The sequence below is a fragment of the Lagopus muta genome, chromosome 7, assembly GCF_023343835.1.
Source record: "Lagopus muta isolate bLagMut1 chromosome 7, bLagMut1 primary, whole genome shotgun sequence".
In the NCBI taxonomy this organism is placed as follows: Eukaryota; Metazoa; Chordata; class Aves; order Galliformes; family Phasianidae; genus Lagopus; species Lagopus muta.
Window position 1 is genome coordinate 28,852,213 of NC_064439.1, and position 21,304 is coordinate 28,873,516.

Consider the following 21,304-nt stretch of genomic DNA (forward strand, 5'->3'; position numbering starts at 1 on the left):
GGTGAATGCAATGTTTTTAAGGTTCAACTTTCTTTTCATGTGCCATATGTAAAAGACATTCCAGCACAAAATTTACTTGTTCTCGTGGTTTTTAGCATACTTCTTTTGTGCTTAAAAAAAAAAATAATAAATAAAATTAAAAATTTGAAATAACTTGGGATTATGCTGATTCTCAGCTGTTTGAAACGTATTTAGTTTTTGTATAAATCCATGTCTAGGGTGGACCACAGAAAGATGTAGGAGATGCACTCAACAGAAAGTCATGCTAGGACAAGAGACTGCTTTCCCTCATTGCTCTTCATTCAGGGCTTGTTTCTGCTGGAAATCCCTGAGCATTTTAACACCTGATATACCTTCTCTGGATGCGCTTTAGGATATTACAGCAGTTAAATCATACCAGTAGTTTAAGTATTAGGCTATATACTAGTTTAAATATTTACTAATCTGGTATATCTTGACTGAAGAGTGGCATGATGCATGGCCTTTTGGGGATCAGCCTTGTGAAAAGGCCTTGATGATACACAGGTGGGGCACTAGTGGGAGGTAGCGTTGCCCTAGCTTTGTGTTTTTGCAAGATTTCTTATTAAATGAATCAAATGAACTCATTTCCAAATTTAAGAAATTATAGATTTGCTTACTGAGAAATACTCAATAGCTTCAAGTGGTTATCCACTCAGGATTCTTTGTTCCAGTATAGAACAGCCTCACACTGATCCTTCAAACATGGCTTCAGCATACTGTTTGTCAGCTGCCTGATGTCCATAGACCTTTGTATTTAGGTGGCAATCATGTTCCTCCTTCCTTCACGCTGTGTGCAGCCTGAGAATTATTACAAGCAACACGGGCCTAGAATTTTCTGTGAGAAGTGGGCAATTTTAGACTCTTTTACCACCTGCTTGAGTTCGTATGTGAAACGAAATTACACATATTGCTTTGTTATGTCTGGGACTGGCTTATGTCTATGTATAGATAAGGTAGATAAACACTGAAAATAGCAAAAATAATTTCACAAAGTGCATTACTTTTCAGATAAAAAAAAAAATTGTGTTGTTTCAGAAAATAATTTCCTTTATAAAAATAGAAATGAATGCAGAAGTGTCTGATTATTATGATTGTTACTGGATTTAGCTGGAAATCTCCCTCTGAGATTTCTTTTAGTATTAATCTAAAAATACACCTTTGTCCCTGTTTTAATATCACCACCAGAAAAGAGAAATTCTTTATTTCAAACCTAATAATTTAGATGCAAATATGCTTTTTAAAAATAGAACTAAGCAAGGAAAAACAAAACAAAAGCTGTAAAAGCTAATACTTTTTATAAGTGGTCTTATGTAAGTATGGAGTATGCTCTTAAACTCATCCAAGTCCTTCTGGATACCATTTATAAGATCATTGTGCTTGTTTACAAAAGGACACTCAAAAAATTAATCTGCAGTAACTAGAATTATAAATTGAAGTGGATTAGCTAAATTGTATAAAATTCTTGTTCAGCATGCATTCAAAATTACAGTTGCCATAATTTAATTTATCTTAATTTACTTTGGATGTGAACTAAGCTGCATGGAATTAATTTAATCCTGAATGAATATCCATAATAGAGTTGAGCTGGTATGACCACTCTTCTTTGAAAGGAAGTCTGGATTATTTTAACATATTTTGCTTTTGAGAAAATCTTGTTAATTTAGGATGAAATTTCTAAAAGTATTGTTGTACATGGTTGTTTTTTTCCCGTTTAAACTCGGAATGTTGCACTAAGCATAAACATTTATTTGTCCAAGTTTGGTTTTTATTGCATAAGGAAATTCACAGTAATGTCATACTGAAACCAGTAAAATTACACTGTGTAGTACTTTGAGTATGAAACTGTCCCAAGTCACTTAAATTGGTTATTTGTAATTCATAATCTGAATAAATTGTAGAACAGTCAGTAAATACCAAGAACTGCAGAGTTTTTCTATGTTTTGTCAAGAGGAATTCAAACCAAAGTGCTCAGGAAAAAGCATTCTTACTCTCTTAATAGGCACAGTCCAGACCTGGGAATATCTGGGCTTGCCCTGAGGTGCCTTTTTCACTGGGACAATGTGTGGTCCAGCTACTACTTTCCCATTTCCCAAGGAGGGCTTCATTGGATAGTCTTCCTCTACTTGCTTCTATTGAACATGATTTTCCAAATTCTTTAGAGCTATTTGCACTTTCTTGGGAATGTGTCTTTGAGAGTTACACTGGAACCATGACATTTGCAAACTGCTTCTGTTGTATCCTTTCGTTTTGCCCCCTCTATTCCAACCCCTACAATTCTGCGATTCTGTGATGTGAACACAAAGTAATTTTGTCATCTGTATTAATGTTGATATCTCAATTTTAAAATCTGTTTAAGACCTTGTTAATCTTGCTCTTGAACGTCTGCTTTACAGTTATTTGAATTGTTTATGCCATGCATGTGTTGAAAGATGTAGGCATTGTGCGTGTTCCATGTTATACTGACCCTTGTCAGTGCTTATTTAATATCCGTATGCTTAGAATATCTCTTTTCCAAGGTGCCACACTATATCAATTCCCCCATTTCATAACAATTATATTTAAGTCTTATTCAAATCTCCTGTGCTATGTATGCGTTCAAAAGATTTATCTTTGCAGAGGAATTGCCAGCTCACAGCCTGAGCCAATGGTTCAGCACCAAGTGAGAAGGCATGGCTAACCCAGGGAGCTCAGGTGCAAGCAACGCACATGAGTGACTAGAAGATCATCCCTCCTCACCCTCATTTAAGGATTAGGAGCTAAGGGAGTATTATCTTTCTGGATAGTGATTACATTCCTCTTGGGCTGTTGGGCTGTCACTGGTCATTGGAAGGGGTGAGCTTTTTTTTATCTGCTATTGTTCTGTGAGGTTTCTGTCCTACTAGAAGATACTATAATTGCCTTCTTTGCTATACAAACCTGAACAAATTAAAGTAACTTTTCTGAAAGTGGCTTAATTGCACTTGAGTTTCTGTATCTTTTATGTATTATATATTCTATTTTAGTATACTGGAGAATTTACACTTCTACGTTTAAACTGTTTAATACTTCTTATACATGTATTCAGAACATCTCCTGGGTGCTTGAAGAAATATAATGACTTATTATGTTTGTTGAGTTTAATAATATTCCTAATGACAGCCCAAAATTCTGGATTTTGTTTCTATACCATATCTTGTTGATACCCTTGCAAAAAAAAAAAGCAAGACTTACACAAGCTAGCAACAGTGATCAGGATTATATGGCAGCAGCCTGAGTATGAATGTACAAAAATTACCTCTCTTGTAACTGGAAAACAGAATCTAGCTTGAAATGTAAAAATATGCACTTGAAGACATTCACATTTCACCAGTAAGTTTGTGTTATTCAAACCCTCTTTGCATTTTAAATGGGTACCGTTCCAGCATCTACTGAATTTTGTAATTGACAAGTTCCTGTGTTATTTCATTGTGAACTGTGAGAAATGTGCTTTCCTTAATAAGAAATATTAATGCCTAAAGTATTTCTTTTAAATTACTTTTTCTTTTGAAATATATAGAATCACTGTGATTTTTTTTTTTAATGGTGTGAAAGATGCAATGTGACATAAGAATTGCCTGTATTTTAGACAGATTACTATATCCAAATTCTCATCCAAAGAATGGTTTCTTTGAATAACATGTCAAACCTGAAGTAAACTAAAAAAGCTTAAAGTCGTGATGTATAAGAATCCAGAAATTTTTCTGAGGTTTTCAGAATTTTAGAGGTCCAACAAAGCTGGACAAGTTGACTGGGAATCAGCTAGGAGAAGTCGGATAATGCAATTCCAGGCATTTAACTTGAATAGTGATTCAAATAATTCTTGTTTCATTTTCTGATGATTTAAATGCATGAAACAACTTGTCTCTGAGGTATTTTGCAGTATGTTGTTGACCAGTCTTCAGGTTTTCAATTAGCACAAATAAATCCAGCAGTGAGCTTTGTGGACTGGTACAGCTTCAGCTCAACGAAGAAGTGACTCTATGAAGCACAGAAAAGTCTTTTTTATATTGTACAAGTCACCAGAGACTGTAAGGAAGACCAGAATAGAGGGCACCTAGCTAAAAAAAGATGCAACCATGACAAAAAAAAAAAAAAAAAAAAAAAATGACCTCACTTTAATAAAGGCTTAAACCTTTCTCAAGGGTTCAGCAGCCCTGTGAATGAGGGGAGTTTGGACAGCATGGTCTCTGGCTTCTCAAGATTTTTGTTGTGAAAATATAACATTGAAGGTTTTTAAGGAAATCTGGCCTGAATTGCTATATGAGGGAAAATTGTTTATTAGTGAGATGGATAGGGTGAGAAACTGGATGAAGGTGGGAAATATGTGGAAATAAATGGTTGGATGTGGTAAATATGTGAGAATCCTGTAAGGGTCTCTGCTGGGACCTCTGCTATTTGGCAGTTTATTGTTAAGAAGAGAATGAGTTGTAATACATGAAAGTTTGCTGGTAATATGGGCCTGCTTAATAATTAAGGATGAATGACAGATGCAGAAAGAAAGAGTATCATCAGAAAGAGTATCATCTATGTCCTATTTGTACTTCTCCCTAGACATCTGCTTGTGAATACTCTTATACATCATCTAATGATCAACTGTTTCTGTTACGTGTTATTTTTTTTGATTTCCAACTCTCCATTAGCATCTAATACATATAAAAAAATTATTCTGCTAGCCAACAATATTAAAGTAGAAAAATGTATCTTCAGCAGAATTGGTTTTATTCTTCAGTTTGTGATTTTATTTATGCTTCTCTCAATACAGAACCTGCTAGCTTCCAAATGTGAGTAGCTTGGTACGGAGCAGCATAGAATGCTGAAGATTTGTGTGGCTGTAGGGGGGTTAATGATAATGATTAAGTGATGATGACCCAGCTGGACTGTGGGTTGAGGCAGTAATCAGCCTCTCAAGCAGATAAACTGTGGGGGTAGAAGTAGAGTTTATCTTGGTAAGTAAGAGGATTTCTGATGACTAAAGCAGCATGCCAGCTACATGTTTGCTTTTGTTCCACTAGTTTATGTAAACTGGGTAATTTCATTCACAGTAGCATGTGGAATGCAGTAGGGCATGGAAAATTGAAAACCAAAAGGCAATACATTTTGAGACTTTGGGATGAGCAGGCCCAACTTCCTCCTCAGCATCTGTGTATCAGACTTAGGAGCCATGAAACAAATGCAGAAAACTGCAAATGGGACTTAGAGGATAGGTAACGTTGAGAGGACAATACGAGTAGAAATCTCTGCTATGCACTCAGGTGAGAACTCACCCAGAGTATTGTGTTCAGATATGGAGTCCTCAGTACAGGAGATGTGTGGACCTGTTGAAGCAGATGCAAAGGAGGTCCACTAAAATGATCCAAGGAATGGAGTGCCTCCTCTATAAGGACAGGCTGAGAGAGCTGGGGCTGTTTGGCCTTGAGAAGTCTCTGGGGAGATGTTACAGTGGCCTTTCTGTGTCTAATGAAGGGCTTTAAGAAGGGAGAGGATAGACTATCAGGGTCTGTTGCAATAGGCCAAGGGGAAATGGTTTCAAAGTAACAGGAGAGATTTAGATTAGATAGGAGGGAATTTTTGCAGTAATGGTGAAGCATTGGAATATATTAATATTAATATTATATTAATATTGCCCACGCAGAAAGTGGATGTGCTATCTTTGGAGGCATTCAAGGTCAGGCTGGAGGGGGCATTGAACAATCTGATGACCTTTAAGGGTCCATTTCAAGTCAAAAGATTCTATGATTCCAGGAACTCGTTTCGGCCCCAACAGCTTAACTTACGATCACAAACAGGTTAGGGTAACGTTTTCTTGGGTAATAATTATCTCTCAGGGCATCCCTGGAGGTGTTCAAGGACAAGTTGGATGGGGCCCTGGGCAGCCTGGACTAGTATTAGATATGGAGGTTTGTGGCTCTGCATGCAGCAGGGAGTTGGAGCTTGATGATCCTTGAAGTCCTTTCCAACTCAAGCCATTCTATGACTGTAAGGAATATAGGTTAATAAAAACACTGAATTTAAAAAGTGTGAAGGTGCACTTAAGAGGAATTAATAAAACTTCATGAATTATTTGATGTCCAGAATCTACCCTAAGAGGTTGGGCTCCAATGGACTGAATCTGTGCAAGCAGTGCCAGAGGCAGTCACTGTGTCACGAAGCAAACAGTTTTTGGAATTCTTGTATCCATAGCATCTCTTGATGTAGCTTTAAGGCATTCTTAAAAGCAATACATTTCCTCTCAGTACATCCCCAAACAAAGAAAAACTTTCTGGTTATTTAATGGCCACTTATTGAAAACATGTAGATCGATCAGGTCATAATTTCTGTAGCATGCTTAAAGATAAGCTTACAGAGGAATATAGATTGTCACTGAGTGTGTGCTGGAATCAATGATTTGGAAAAATTCTTACCAAACAAAATTGTTTACAAATCTCATGTTCTGAATGTTAGGCCTTCTTTTTCAGGTACTCTTCAATGACATAATCATGCAACTTGGCCAACTACTGTTTTTCATTCAGAAGTATTTACAATAGACAGGAAAAAAAGCCATTATTTACTAGGACATAAAACATGATACCATTCCAATTTGAAGGACTTCTAATGGGGGAAAACATGCAAGACTTTCTCCTTTTTCACTGCTGCTGTTCCATCAGTTGATCGGGACTGATAAACAACTGGTTTTGCTGCACTCACTCAAAGCAGATTCATTCTTTGTGAAGAAGTACTAGAGCATGCTTCATTAGATACTCTTTTCTGTCACTAAAGTAACATGGAAACTAGCCAAAAAACCTCTGAATTTATCTGAAGTAACACTTGCAGCTTTGTGGAAGTATGCAGCTGAGTAATAGCATAAAAATAGCAAGTTATTTTGAGGAAGAGCATATGTACTGTAACAATGAGAAATTGGTATACAGATAAAAGAAATTACAGATCTAAATATAAATTTAAGATGAGAAAGATCTGTGGCATAATGCCATGCAGCCTTATGTAGATGCAGCCATTAAAAGTTGCTTAAAGCTCATTCTTCTATCACAGTTATTTAAAGAAGCATCATATCTGATAAATTGCTGTATTGCCTTAAAGGTGCACATTTTATATTCTGTAGCAGTACAGTTAGTACAGTTAATGGGCACTCCTTACATTAGACTGCACACTGATGTATAGGGTACCATACAGCAATAACTGCATGACCTTTTCTTCTTACTGGCAACCAAATGCAGATATCTTCTGTTAAACATTAAGAAAACATTTGAACACATTCTCAGGTTACTTGAGAAAGCATTTAAGTGTGTGCTTAGGCACAGGCAACCAATTCCTGTACAAACACTTTTAAAATACAGTTTAAAATTCTCAGTGCTTCATAGGATCATAGGGGTCACGAAGGTTGGAAGAAGCCTCAAAGATCGTTTAGTCCAACATCTACCTACCAACACTACTTCCTCACTAAACCATGTCTTCTAATACAATGTCTAAACATTTTTTGAACACCTCTGGGGATGGTACTCACCCACTTCCTTGGGCAGCCCATTTCAGCTCCTGAACACTCTTTTGAAGGAGAAACCCAACCAGAACCTCCCCTAGTACAACTTGAGGCCCTTCCCTCTAGTATTATTGCTAGTTATGTGAGAGGAGAGGCTGTTTCATCAGGGAATTGCGAAGTTGATGGTTTTTTTTTTTTTTTTTAAGTAGAAAAACAAACCAAATTTGAGGTACTGCTGTGAGGATTTGGATTTTCCTTTATATCACTCTATTTCATGGAAGAGCATAAAAATTAGACTGAAAAAGGAAATAAGAGATTAGAAGATTAAGTCAGAATTAGATTTAGATAACTAGAACCTAAAACAAAGCCAAGTAAAATCTGTGTGGAGCTGCTCCTTTCCTCAATTTCTACATGGTCAATGTAAAGCTCTTTGAAAGCTTTGAGAGTAGTTATGTAACCTCCTGAAAAGTATTTTAGTTAAATTTCAAAACATTAGACCACGTGACAGTCTTTGCAAAGCAAAAATTGGTTCTTCTTTCATTTTTGAGTAAACTTTTTTCTTCTTTTTTTCTGAACCACTTGCACTTCAAACTAATCAAAACGCCACTTGCTGTTATTTGCTTTCTATAAGAAGGACAGGTTTCTGCAGGACTTCTCTTTCAGAAAAGGAAGACAAATACAAGAAAAAAGATAAATACAAAATCTAGGAGAAAAAGCCAAAGGGAGCTTGAAGAATTCAGCTAGCATTAGGCATGTAATTTCTGAATAGTGGCTTTTTGTTTTTATTTAATCTTTTCTCTCTGTCTCTGGTTAACCATCCTGATCTGATTAATGTCTTTATGAACTACCTATGTTGCTGAGAGAAACAAGGAATAAGGGACAACTCCAGCAGTGGTATAGAAAATTACTGAGAAATTAGGAGAAAAGAAGAAGAAGAACAGCAAGAGATTTTCCATCTTTGTTTTTTTCAGATGTTTTCCCTATGACGCTGAAAGTATGAAAGACAAAATAAATATAGTAACTTGAGCTCTTGTATTTATGAGTCCCTGAGAAGGGAGGCTAGGTTCCTAGGAGCTCATAGTGATCTCTGTAGCTAGAGCCAAAGAAATGAAGCATGGGAGATAGGGTAGTCTTTAAATGGTTGATATTTTAATGCATGACTGTCTATTTGGCATCAGGAGTTGTCTTCTAATTATAAAAGATGAAATAAAAAGAAAACAAACAGCAAATCGGTGATTTTTGTTCTATATATCCAGGTTCTGTTCCATATATTCTTTTGGTACATGCTTGGATTCTGGCTGTGCTGTATGCTCAGTTTTATTTTCTATCAAAATAAGTATTCAGAGGATGTCTGGATTTCACACTAGTACAAATTTCAGATACAGCCCAGAAAATTAATAAGTTAATTATTGGCAAAAAGACAAAACTATCACTATCTGCTCCAGCCAGTTGAGAAATCCAGGCAGTTACGGAGTTGTTCTGTTGAGTTCTTTTGGCTTAAATGAGTGGTTATGGAGTATTATGGAGTATGATCTCTGACTATTTAGAGGAAAGGTGGAAAATCCTTTTCTTTGATAACTGTTTTCTTTGTTGTTTGCTCTATAGAGATGTTGCTAGTATGGCTTTTTTTGTTTTTTTTTTTGTTTTTTTTTTTTTTCAATTGTGATTTCAAAGAAGATGCATCCAAAATGCTCCTCCTTTGTAGCATTGTACATCAATGCCATATGTTGAAAACATGGTGAAGAGTAGTTGTAGAATCTGTGCTGCAACACTTCTCCTTTATCTCTCTTCCCACCCACACTAAAATAAGAATTGGAGTCTGTTATCATGCGCACCAGTTTTCCCTCCTGCAAATGTAGACTTTCCTGATACGCGACATTAACGCTCTTCAAACTGTCCAGGGGTTTTTGCTTTTGTTTAATTCTTGTGACTCACATTTGAGGATCTATTTTTAGATTCTTTAAAACATTGGAGTGGTGTATCTGGAATGCATAAGTTAAAAATTGAAACCTTAACAGCAACTGAAGGTGAATGCAGAAAATCACTTGAGTTTTTTAAAGTGTTGCTGCAAGTAAGTAGCGTACCAAATCTGTAATATATTATCCTTTTCTTTTATATTTTCAGTATGTCATCTAGAAGCTAAAGCAAATTTCAGAAAGGTTCTGAAAGTCAACCTGAGTTGTTTTGTTTTTTTTTTTAATCTACCTTAAATTGTTTAGTCTTGAGTGAGAAATTATATCCCATTTAACTAGCACGTTTTGGTATTTTGGCGTATTTCCATTGCTGCTACTTACTCTGAAATGTGCAGAATAAAAGGGCAAAGGATCTCATCCTGTCTGATCTAATCTTGTTTCAAGTTTTTTCACTTCTAGCATCCTGTGACAGTCATTTTTAGCAATGGGATCATAAACAGCCTTTAATGCTTCATTTGTCTCCTTTCGTGCTGAGAATAAAGGAAGTGTCTAGAACCTATTATGGAATACAAAATGCGTGCAAATGTAGTAGAACACAGAGATGTTAGTAGAAATGTTGCTAAAGGTGATATTACTGTTTCACACCCAAATACCTGTGGATGGATGTAAATGCGATGATTTTCACTGCATAAACATTTTGCAAATGAAGCATCGTTGCATGTTTGAAAGAAAAGCACAGTGCTTTGGGCTCGTGTCGTGATCTGCGTGTGTTTTGACAAGTGTTTGTAACAACCTTAATCTGCAAAAATGGTATGTTTTAAAATGAACAGTGTATTCAAGAGTGTTCAAGAGATTTATTTCAAATATGCAGTCTTTTGTGGCAGCTTGACACAGGTTGCTTTGGTCATCTGTTATTTATTTAAAACTGACAGTGGAAAATGGCCCAGATCGTGGAGTCAAAGATAATGGAATGCTGAACTGTAAGAGAAAATGTTATGTGAAAAAGTGAGCTTATCCTAAAATAGCTTTAGAATTTCTGTCATCCTCAGAGTCTTTTGGTGCACTGAAAATATGTGATCTAAGAACAAATACCTACAAAATGTTTTCTCTTCTGGTGGTGGAACACAAAAAAACATAAGATAGAGAGGCACTTGTTTGTGGCTGTCGCTCCTTGAGAGGATAATGCTAAAACCATCTTGGAGTGGCTCCATCCTGGAACAGCTCGAAGTGCCCATTCTAACAGGGATCAAGACACAAAATAAGTTCGTTTTCTGTGCTCTGAAAATCGTGTATTATCTTTCTGAAGTAAATTGGCTGCTTGTTTAACCTGAAACAAAATAAGGATAGTTCTTCTCTAAATTAGTGCTTATTTAGTCTTATTAGAGCTCTGGATCCTTTGGATGTTAGAAAATCCTCAACATTAGTGTGCAGGTGGGGTTGTTTCTGCTGCAATGTGAATAATTCTGTGCTGCCCAGACTTGGAAACAGGAAGACTGGAACAGGTTTGGTTTTTTTTTTTTTTTAAATAATAATAAAAAAATCCTAGAATTTAGAGTTCTGTGCATCCTTCATACACATTGTGATTGAAGCAGTGGGCATTGCAAAACTGAATTGGGAATTTTTTGCAGTCTGTTATGTGGACTGTAACTTTGTTTAGTAGTTGAAGGTCAATTTTGCAAAGGACTCCATTTTTGTTTTGTTCTCATGAACGCCTTTTTCAGATTCTGCTGGTTGTTTTTTTTCCTATGTATTTTTATTTTCCCCACCCTTTAGGCAAAGAAATAGCTTAGGGAAATGAAACAAACTGTCCAAATATGTAAAAGTTACACTTCCTCAAGGAATTTCACCAATACGTGACAGCTGGTCTAAATGGGGATTTGAGCAGTTTAGATATTTATTTCAGATAGAAAAGAGAGCTGTAATGATTCCTCAACTGAACAAGGATGATTTTTTTAGAAAGTAGCTTTATATTTACGTAGTTAATAGTTATACTGCAGTAAAAATACTTAACATGTAAACCAAAACTTTTTCTATGTTATCATGTTTCGTTTTTCAAAATGAAAAAAAAAATCTATTTTTCGCGCTGTGGTGATATTAACCTAGTAGAAATGTGAGGAAACACCGAAGTGTTTGCACATGTAAAGTGTAATGAATGGAGCAGTAGAATAAATACTAGCAGTAACAGTAACACATAGTTAACTATACCAAAATGCGTGGCATGCTCAGATATCTAGCATGTTTGCTGTGTGGAATAGGTATTATATATATTGTAACTACTGAAGTGTTACTGCACTACCTCCAGTAGAGTAACTGTTATCTTTTTTTTAAGCATACTCATTCTCAGTAAGCTAGTTAGCAAATGAACATCGAGATTTCAGTGCTCAGAACAAATCCTTTCCCAATCTGCTATGTATGGATTTTTTTCTAGAGAAGAAGTGTCCTCTTTCTGTGATGAAATCCACAGCACTGGTAGTTTAGCTTTGTTCTTGCTGTTTAAGTAGCTGCCTTATTTTGTGTTGTAGAAAGACGCAAGCAGGTACAGAGGCATACTGATAGGATTGGCAGTTTTACTTTTCTTATGTGTTCTAACAATCCCAGGTTAGTGGATTTTTGGAAAAAAAAATGTTGAAAGCTTTTCATGGATGCTTGAATGACAACTTATTCATTTAGTAAGTGGAGAACTGTCTGAGAGCTACTTTTGAGAGGCAGTTTTAGGTGTAGTTTTTTTTTTTTTTATTGTAGGGTTAGCACGCATAAAGCACTGCTGCCCTTTTGTATTTACAGGACTGTTGGCTATGGATAGGCTTGTCTGAATAAACGTGTCTCAAATGTGTGCAGGTAGGATGTTATGATAAGGCAGGTAGGCCATAATTATAGAATCAGAGGATGCTTTGGGTTGGAAGTGACCTTGAAAAATAATCCAGCCCAACCTCATTGCCATAGGGGGATTTATGAAAAAACTTAGGTGGAAAAACGTAATTGCAGAACTAATGGATAGGTTTCCTTGAGAAGTGATGCTCTTCACCTGTCAGTTTTCAACAGGATTTTGGAAATGCCCTCAGTGACATGCTTTAATATTTGGTCAGCCCTGAAGTGGTTGAGCAGTTGGAATGGAAGATCTCTGAAAGTCCCTTGCAAGTGAACTGTTATGTGCAATTCTACCCTACCTATGCTAGTTAGACTTAAGTTGGGAGGATTAATATTACAAAATATTACCAAATATTATACTGGCTAGTGAGTTGGGTGGAACACCTATATAAGCTCATCTTCCTTTTCCTTTATTGATAATTGATGAATCAGCTTGATTCATTGATAATTTTTATCGATTTTATTGATAATGCTGAATCAGCATACTTCTGCTGAAGTCAGTAAAGGAGCACAAATCTGCACCAGCTAGCAGTCTTGTCCCTTGGTTAATCAGAGTTCTATTCCAGAACTGACAATAGTTAGCATTGCCATACATCACAATTGAAATTTCTAGAACATTTGCAGTTGTAAAACCAGGGAAAAATATAAAGATGCTCAAATGGGCTGGCATCATTCAAAGAAGGTAATCCTTTTATGAATGTAGTGTTTGCAGTAGTAGAAAATGGAAGTACGGAGTTGTTGAGGCTGTGCTGATTCTGATTAGTATAGGTGCCTAACAGTCACATTCTTTTTTTTTTTTCTTTTTTTTTTTTCCAAAACAAACAAACCACCTTGTCCATGTGTCACCTTGCACAGTGTTATTATTATTTTTAAGCTTTTTAGGTAGATGAAGTAGCATTATTAATTATTTGACTTGAAGATGAATGCCTGTGCAGTAGGTGTGGCAAACACTTGGAAAATAACAAGGCAATCCTGGATAGAGGAGATAGAAAAGGTTTTTTTTTTTTTGTTTTTGGTTTTTTTTTTTTTTGTTTTTTTTTTTAAAGCACACACACACACAAAAAAAAAAAAACCAAAAAAATCATACAATTTGAATTTTTAAAGAACTTATTGTGGAGAACTGGGTTGAAAGAAGCTCTGGAAGCTCTGTAAAGTGAAGAAAAAGAGGATAAATCTCTTCAGTGAACTTGAAAAAAATGATAAATATTTTAGGGCACAAAGAGGAAAATGGATTGCATGGTTAATGATTTAATGATCATTTCACAAAATGAATATGGCACATGGATATTGCAATACATGCTAAAAATATGAAAGTAACTTTGATTTTGAATGAGGTGGTGTAGTAATTCTTTCAGAAATGAAAAAGAATGTTTAAAAAGCCTTAAGGGAAGACATTTTCTTGGGCCTGTGGAACCTAGCTAAAGACACAGTACTTACTCCTCAACTTCCCTGAATGAGTGCAGTGGAAAGCGCTCAAAACTGCTCCAAATCAGGCTTAGATTTCTTTGCATCAGTGCAGCCATTAGAAGGGTGAGAGAAGCTGTTCTTAAGCCAAAGGATGACATCCTTAGTGTTAACTGAAGATGCTAAGAAACCAGCTGTGAGTAAGCACATGTTGAAATTTCCACACATGATTTTTACTATCAAGAAGAGGAAATTCTTGAACAGTCTCTTAACAAGGAGATGGGGAGACCCTTTGCATCTACATTCTGTCTTGTTTCTGAACATGAAATAATTACTTACTATAGCAGAAAGTTGTCTCAAAACCAGGTAGCATCTCCTGGCCCATATTCTTACTCCTCCTGGGCAGTGTCCTTTTCGTAACTGCCACAAGTTTTCTCCAGGCTCTGGAGAGTCTTGTTCTTGCTATATCCTGCTTCATTCTCCTTGTAGGAGAGGAAAAATAGTTCCACGGAGCTTGTTAAGTAAATAAATAGTACTATTAATTTCTTAAATATTTGTAAGGTCTTTTTCAAGCTACAGCAAATGGTGCTTGTCAGTATCCAGCTGAATGCTGTTACAGGCAAGATGAAACACGAATGCTATGGTAATTGTCCTGCTGTGACAGGCAGTTGTTGAGTGTTCCCCATTTTGCTGGATGGGTAATCCCTACATGTGTGCAGGAGAAAGGTAATGTAAGAGACAAGTGAAGTATGTCAGTATCTGTGCTGGATGGTTATGGGGTCACCCCTGCAGGAAAAACAGGGAGCTTGTGTAGGCTGCTGGCTGAGGCGCGTGACCATGGGGTGCAGTTCCCTTGGCTCTGCTCAGGTGCCAAATTTCAGTGTGTTCTAAGATAAGGAGGAAAGCTGGACTTTTATCTAGTTTATGATTTATCTCAAGTAGATGAAACCCCTGAAAACTGAGCTGTTAGACACTCAGTCTTTGAAGTGCTTTAGAAATGCTAAAGGAAGGCTTAGAGTAAAACACAAGACCACAAAATATAAAAATAAACCAGGGCTATTTCTGTGGCTTAGCTTTAACCCATTTGTCTTTAGCTCTCTAGCTGTTTTACATTATTGTCATGCACAAAAACAAAGGAAAATGTGTTTTTTTTGGGTTTTTTTTTTTTTTTGTGTGTGTTTTTTTTTTTTTCCGAATACTGATGCTAAAAGTAGAAATTCTTTCATTGTGTTTAAAGGAGTTGATGTTATGGTAATTCTTTCAGAGTTACTTTTACAAGTGGTGTTAAGCTTCACATTTTAGAAAAAAAGGAATTGTGGCTCAGCAATGAAATTGGAATTTGAAATAAATTCCAAAGAATGAAGCTGTTACCTGTTCTGTGTGCTTCTTCATTTCAAATGTGAAATTTTCATGTGGAAATGTAGCTTTAAGACAAAAATTGAATATACTAATTCAAATGCATTTGTGTCCTTTTCGGTTGTTTTCTGTCTCATTACTCTTCGCCTCTTTTACCCTATGAAAATACTGTGTTGTTAGGCAGCATCCAGTTTTCATGTATAGATGTATAAATGTCTGCTCAGTGGTTAAAACATGAGAATTGCACCCACTGCCCTTCTAGGGAAGCATTGCTTTGAGAAGTTGATGTGTCTGCTTTCCAACCTTAGATTTAACAAGTAAAATTCTGTCACTGATGAGCTATCAGTGTAATCAGCAAGTGGTTGCTGAGGGAGGAGGGAGCTGTGAGATTCGGTAGGAACCTGGGGAGAACACTGGATGCCAATGGGAGGTGACCTCTGCCTTCTGGCAGCTGCAAGTGTAGGACACAGTGATGCTCCCTGCAGTAATGCTAACTGCAGGTTGAAAGAGTTGATCTTAATTCAGAATACTGACCTGTCTGGGTCTGAACCTTTGGTTTGATGTTGCATTTTGGAAGAGTACCAAGATCTGGATCGATTCCGTTACATAACTTGGATAATGATATATGCAACTAATTTATTCTTTCATCCTCACTAATGCAGAATGGTTTGCAGTTTATCAGCTTCATTTCAAAACAACAATAAGAAAAAGCTGCTGTTAGGAAGATTTCTGTCTAATCTTTCTATTTTTTCTTTTTCAAATAACTGAAGGGAGGAACTGGGTTGGTGAACAGACTTATGAGCCCACAGTTATGGACTGCTATAAGAAGTGGGAGGGAATAACAAAACCAACTAGTTGACTAACCACTTCCCTTCATTGTTGCTTTTAATATTAGAAAAGCCTTGCTAGCTTTCTAAACCACCATGAGTTACATAAATGAGACGGTGTATGCTCTAACTGGTAAGTTCCTTTCCTTTAAGAGCTAAATTGAAACCTGAATTGGAATTGATCCTTAATGATTAAAATTTATAAGATGTACTGCTTTCTATTTTTCATAATCATAAAAAATACAATGTGTTGCTCTCAGTAAAAAAAATAAAATAAAATAAAAGAAGTAAAAATAAAAAAATTGTGCAGTCCTGCCTTATAAGCAAATTTTCTTCACGCAGGATCAGAAGGGTGTATTTCCTTGCTAAATTACTAAGTACTGAAGTAATGGTAACAAATGAAAGAACAGTGCAAGCCTGTAAGTTCAGAGAAGTTTCTTCAGTGACTTTTTCATTGAGTTGTAGAATGAGCTTCCATCTCAAGTACTAAATCTGCACAGTTCTTCGTGAGCTGAAGCCATCTATATTGGTTGCTGTTACTACTTAGTAGTTGGAAAATTCTTCCTTCTTTATTTCTATTTCAGGTCTTATTACTAATAATTATTAAAGTTAAAAATTCTAAATATCTGACTATTGCACTAGGGCAGATATCTGTGTTTATTTTGCCTGTTTAGTACTCTTCAGTACTGAACAAATACTGTTCAGTAGTTGTTTCTTCTTGTCTTATCTGTAGTCTGTCTGTGATGTGGCTAAACGTACTTGAAAACTAAGGAAGGACGTATCAGTTTGTAATCTTGTAATTTTATCCCACTGTTTAGCAGGATGCACTAACTTGCGTTGTCGGTGTGTTTACTTTCTCAATACAGTTACCTGAAATGTGTTATCAGCTTTCTGATGGCACTTCTCCCACTGAATCAAACAAGCAAATAAAAGAACCACAAACTCATCGCAACGATAGCAAAACACAATTAAAAGTGTTTTTCTTAGGGAAAGCATCATTTAAAAAGCTGCCAGCACACTTTAAATTCTTCTTTTGAGATATAATGTAAGCAGTTGAGTGAACATTACCTTATTGCAAACTTTCTGTTCATATTAATGCTTTACAATTTCTACATGTATGTTCAAAATGTCTTCTGTGTTTTCTTACCACCTTTATATGTTCAATCTTTAAAGACAAAAAACATTAAGTCAAACATGTTGGGAATTTCACAGGGTTAATAAAAACTAAGTTTTTGAAATTACTACACTTCTATTTACATTTTCTTGCTGCAAATCATTAGAAATAATTCAATTTGGATCTTGTAGCGGAAACGGATGCAGAATGAAATTGGATGCAGAAACATTCTCTGAAGATTCAGCTGAGAGCATCCTTGAGTCTACCTGCCACTCTTGACCTAGAATGTGAGCTTACTGTAATACAAAGGCTTTCACAGATCTCACTGTCAATATCAATATTTTTGGAGAACCATTAAGCAAAACATCCAGAAAGTCTTGTAAGGGGAGGAAAAAATACCTTACCGATAGTGCACAATCTACAGGGATGTAATGTCTGCGATGTATTGTTTTCTGAAGCCACTCATATCACTCATCTGAGCAAAACAGGTGCAGCTATCAAGACATTTCTTCTTCAAGTGGCATACAAAACAAGCTCATTTTGATTTTAACTTCAAATATTGCTCTTCTGCTGTATGTTGAAGTCAATTATCCTTCAGCTCAGCTGCCCAGCTATGTGGGATCCTCCTGTGGTATTTTAGTGCTTCCTTCATTCACTTCAGTAACAAAGTTCACTGTATTACAGTATTTGGTCCTCAAATCTGCCCTGTTTTGTTGGTGGTGGTGGTGTTGTTGTTTGTTTTTGGTTTTTTTTTGTTTATTTGTTTTTTAAGTTTTGATGCCTCTATGGCAAGATTTCTTACAGAAAGTGAGAAATTTCGTCTAAGATGCAATCAGTGGAAAAGTAGTTATCCCACCTTTCAAAGAGGCCTCTGGAGCAAAGAGACTGATCCTTCCTACTCCACCTGGGCTCCCAAGTGACAGAAATGGAGCTGCCTGATTTTCTGTGGGTTAGGGGAAGCTCCCGTCTACTCTACCTGCTGTAAAAACCGCAGAGGGAGTATTAAGTAAACTTCTTTCCTCTCCCAGATGCCATTTTTGGGAACCTAATGTGTTTTGGATTGTCAGCGTGGTAGTCTGTGAATTCAGAAGTTATTGTGATGAGGACCTAACGGATAAGTTTCATTTCCTTAGGAAACCAGGCTAAAAATAAATTCCTAGCTCTTTGGTGTGGAGAGGAAAATATTAAGCAAAAAGTAATTGTTTTTAAAGTTTTTTCCTTTAGAACTCAAATAACGTTGGCTCGGGTTTGGCAGTACAAGTTTCAAAGGTTAATATAAAATTTTAAGTAATGTTGTTCAGTGCTGAGTATGGATGATCTAAGGATTTTGTTGATTCAGTTTTCTACCAAGTGTTGTGGAAAGTAAATTCAAACAAAAATAATGTTAATAGTATCAACAAATTATGTCAGGAGCAGAGTTAAGATTATCAAATAACCACTTGAGAATATTTAAATGGAGGCTGGAAAACATTTGTCCTAACTGAGTGTCTGATCAGAGTGATGCTTCTTATATCCTAATGTTAAGTCATTTTCTAATACTTCTTTGTCAGCTATTCTGATAAGACTGATAATCATTGCAAGCTGTGACTGAAAGAAGAAGGAGGAGAGTATACAACATATTGAGAATATTTACAGTTGGATTTGGTACAGCAATAGAATAGCATATGTGGACAATTGCTAACAATCTGGCCACTCCTCAGTGCTGTTATATTTTAAAAATTATGCTCATAAATTTGATACCCTGACCAAACCTTTTACTAGAGCTCTCTTTTCTTTTCTTTTCTTTTCTTTTCTTTTCTTTTCTTTTCTTTTCTTTTCTTTTCTTTTCTTTTCTTTTCTTTTCTTTTCTTTTCTTTTCTTTTCTTTTCTTTTCTTTTCTTTTCTTTTCTTTTCTTTTCTTTTCTTTTCTTTTCTTTTCTTTTCTTTTCTTTTCTTTTCTTTTCTTTTCTTTTCTTTTCTTTTCTTTTCTTTTCTTTTCTTTTCTTTTCTTTTCTTTTCTTTTCTTTTCTTTTCTTTTCTTTTCTTTTCTTTTCTTTTCTTTTCTTTTCTTTTCTTTTCTTTTCTTTTCTTTTCTTTTCTTTTCTTTTCTTTTCTATAGTTATTTTTGGCTTCATCCTGGTAGATTTTCATTAACCTTTTATAGTTTGTCATGTAAGAAATTGTTAATGCTGCTATTTATATATTAAAAAAATGTATGACTCACAAGTTTTCTTTTGTTTCATATAGGATCTATTTTTCAATTCCGTGCATTCTGTAAAAATAAGACAAAAATTGCAGGATATAATATGTTGTTTTGCTACATTAGTGGTATAGGCTGGTTTAGCATTGATATAGACTAGTTTAGCATTAGGGATCAGCATACTGGTTTAGCAAAAAGGATCAGTGAATTCTAGTTCTAAAACTTTCCAGTTCAGCTTTGCTTGATGTGTGGACAGCCAGTTTTTCTCTACAATCCTGCTTCACAGGGGCACTGGAGTCACAATAGACTACTCTTATCTTTGTATCCACCAGATGCAAAGACTGTTTCCTTGGATTTCACATATATTGTTTGGGATTGTAGTTCACTAAGAAAGTTGTTCATTATGGCATAACAAGCAAGGGAAATTTGCCAAATTGGGGAAAAACAGCTAAAATTTGGCCAAAAGACATTGTGGTGAAACTGAAGATGGAAAAAGGAAGAGGGAGTAAGTGGTCTAAGACTACCGCAGGCCCCTACTGTGCATCCCAGAAGGATATTAGCATATTATTGGAAAAGAATGAGTATGTATGATAGAGTATTGCGTGTGTATGTCTGAAAAATGCCATGCAGTATTTCCTTGGTGAATATTTATTGTTTACAATCAAACCCCTCTCTCTCTGATGTCATGCATGTCTTAGATGTTTAATGTGGAGATGAAGTTAGGAGAATTTTTTTTCTAATTCTTGTTTTATTTTCCATGAAGGCAAGAGAAAACTTGGAGTGTGTCTGCTGAGAAGAGTTCTGCCTTAGATTAATTATTTCCTAATTAACTTCGGGTAATTATCATGCTTGAGCACATATTTGTAGACCAGAACAAACGTGTAGAAGGACTATTTCACAATAGCATTTCTACTGCTTTGAATTCTTCAGTAGTAATTTTCCCCCCTCTATTTAACTTACAGAATCATTCCAGAATTTGATTCTCTGTTATTACTGTGTGACTCTTAGATACATTGCAAATCATCATGTATAGCCTGCAGATTATCATAGAATCATAGAATATCCTGTGTTGGAAGGGGCAAGATCACTGAATCCAACTCCTGGCTCCACACAGGACCACCCAAATATCAGATCGCATGTTTGCGAATGTTGCCCAGATGTTTCTTGAACTCTGGCAAGTTCAGTGCCATGTCTCCTGTCTTGGGGAGCCTGCTCCAGTGCCCAGGCTAAGTATTTGAGGAAAGTAAACCAAACCTGGACTTGGACAGCTGTATTGTGTTGTGTACGTAGATTGTATCTGCTCATTTCCTAAAAATCCTGTTGCTTCCAGCACACTGAACTGCGTTAATCTGTTTCTTCTGCAAGGTAGCATTGTAGATTCTCTTTGGTTTTATATGATTTTCTGAGGGTCTTGGATATCCACTGTCTTATTTGCAAAGAATTAACGTAACAGGGATGCAGGCTATATGCGTAGCTGTAGCTTCTCCAAAATTCTTATTTTGTGATGAAACAAAACCTAACCCACAAACAATTAAAAAATACTTTCCTTTTCATTGTTATGAAGCACTTTCTGAAACACAATTTGCAACAATTTGGATATAGCTTAGATGATTAAGCTGCTTTCTCTGGTAGTAAAGCTGCAGCTTTCTGAATCTCTTATAGTTCAGGAAGTTGCTTTGGCTCTGTATTCAAGCCCTCAGTACAGCAGTGTATTTCTAGCAAGTTACCTACTTTTTTCCAACCAATTTTTATGAAAATAAATGTTATGTTTCAATAATTCAGCTGTTTGAGAATTGACACAGCTGCTTCAAGTCACTCTTCCACACAGTTGTACTGTAGCAAAATTCACAATCTGAATGCTGCCCTCATAGCTGTAACTTCACAAAGTCTGTACATCTTTTTTATACAGGTGTGAGTTTACTGTTTCCATGCTATAACAGCTGGAAGTTTATTTTCTCTGCATCCTGAGATTTCTGTGAGCTCTGTTGGTACAATGCCCAAGGTAGGCCAAAGTATTTCTTAGCAGCTAGCTGCTATCCTAATTGCAGTTAAACAATTATCCTAGGAGGCAGTCAGCATTTTACTGCCTTCGAAGAGATATTTGCATTTAAATCCATGGCAACTCTTTCCTCC

At 36.0% G+C, this 21,304-nt stretch overlaps 1 protein-coding gene across 3 annotated transcripts in view; it reads left to right on the plus strand.

The window, feature by feature from the left end:
• The window catches only part of HDAC9 (histone deacetylase 9), a 441,905-nt gene that overhangs the window by 48,651 nt on the left and 371,950 nt on the right, over positions 1-21,304 (plus strand). The window contains exon 1 of one of the 3 annotated variants that reach the window (XM_048952232.1): positions 15,983-16,011. The exons of the other annotated variants lie outside the window; for them this stretch is intronic. The gene's annotated coding sequence lies outside the window, so the exon portion shown is untranslated. Of the gene's footprint in view, positions 1-15,982; positions 16,012-21,304 lie in introns of those variants that run through there. 3 annotated transcript variants of the gene reach the window in all.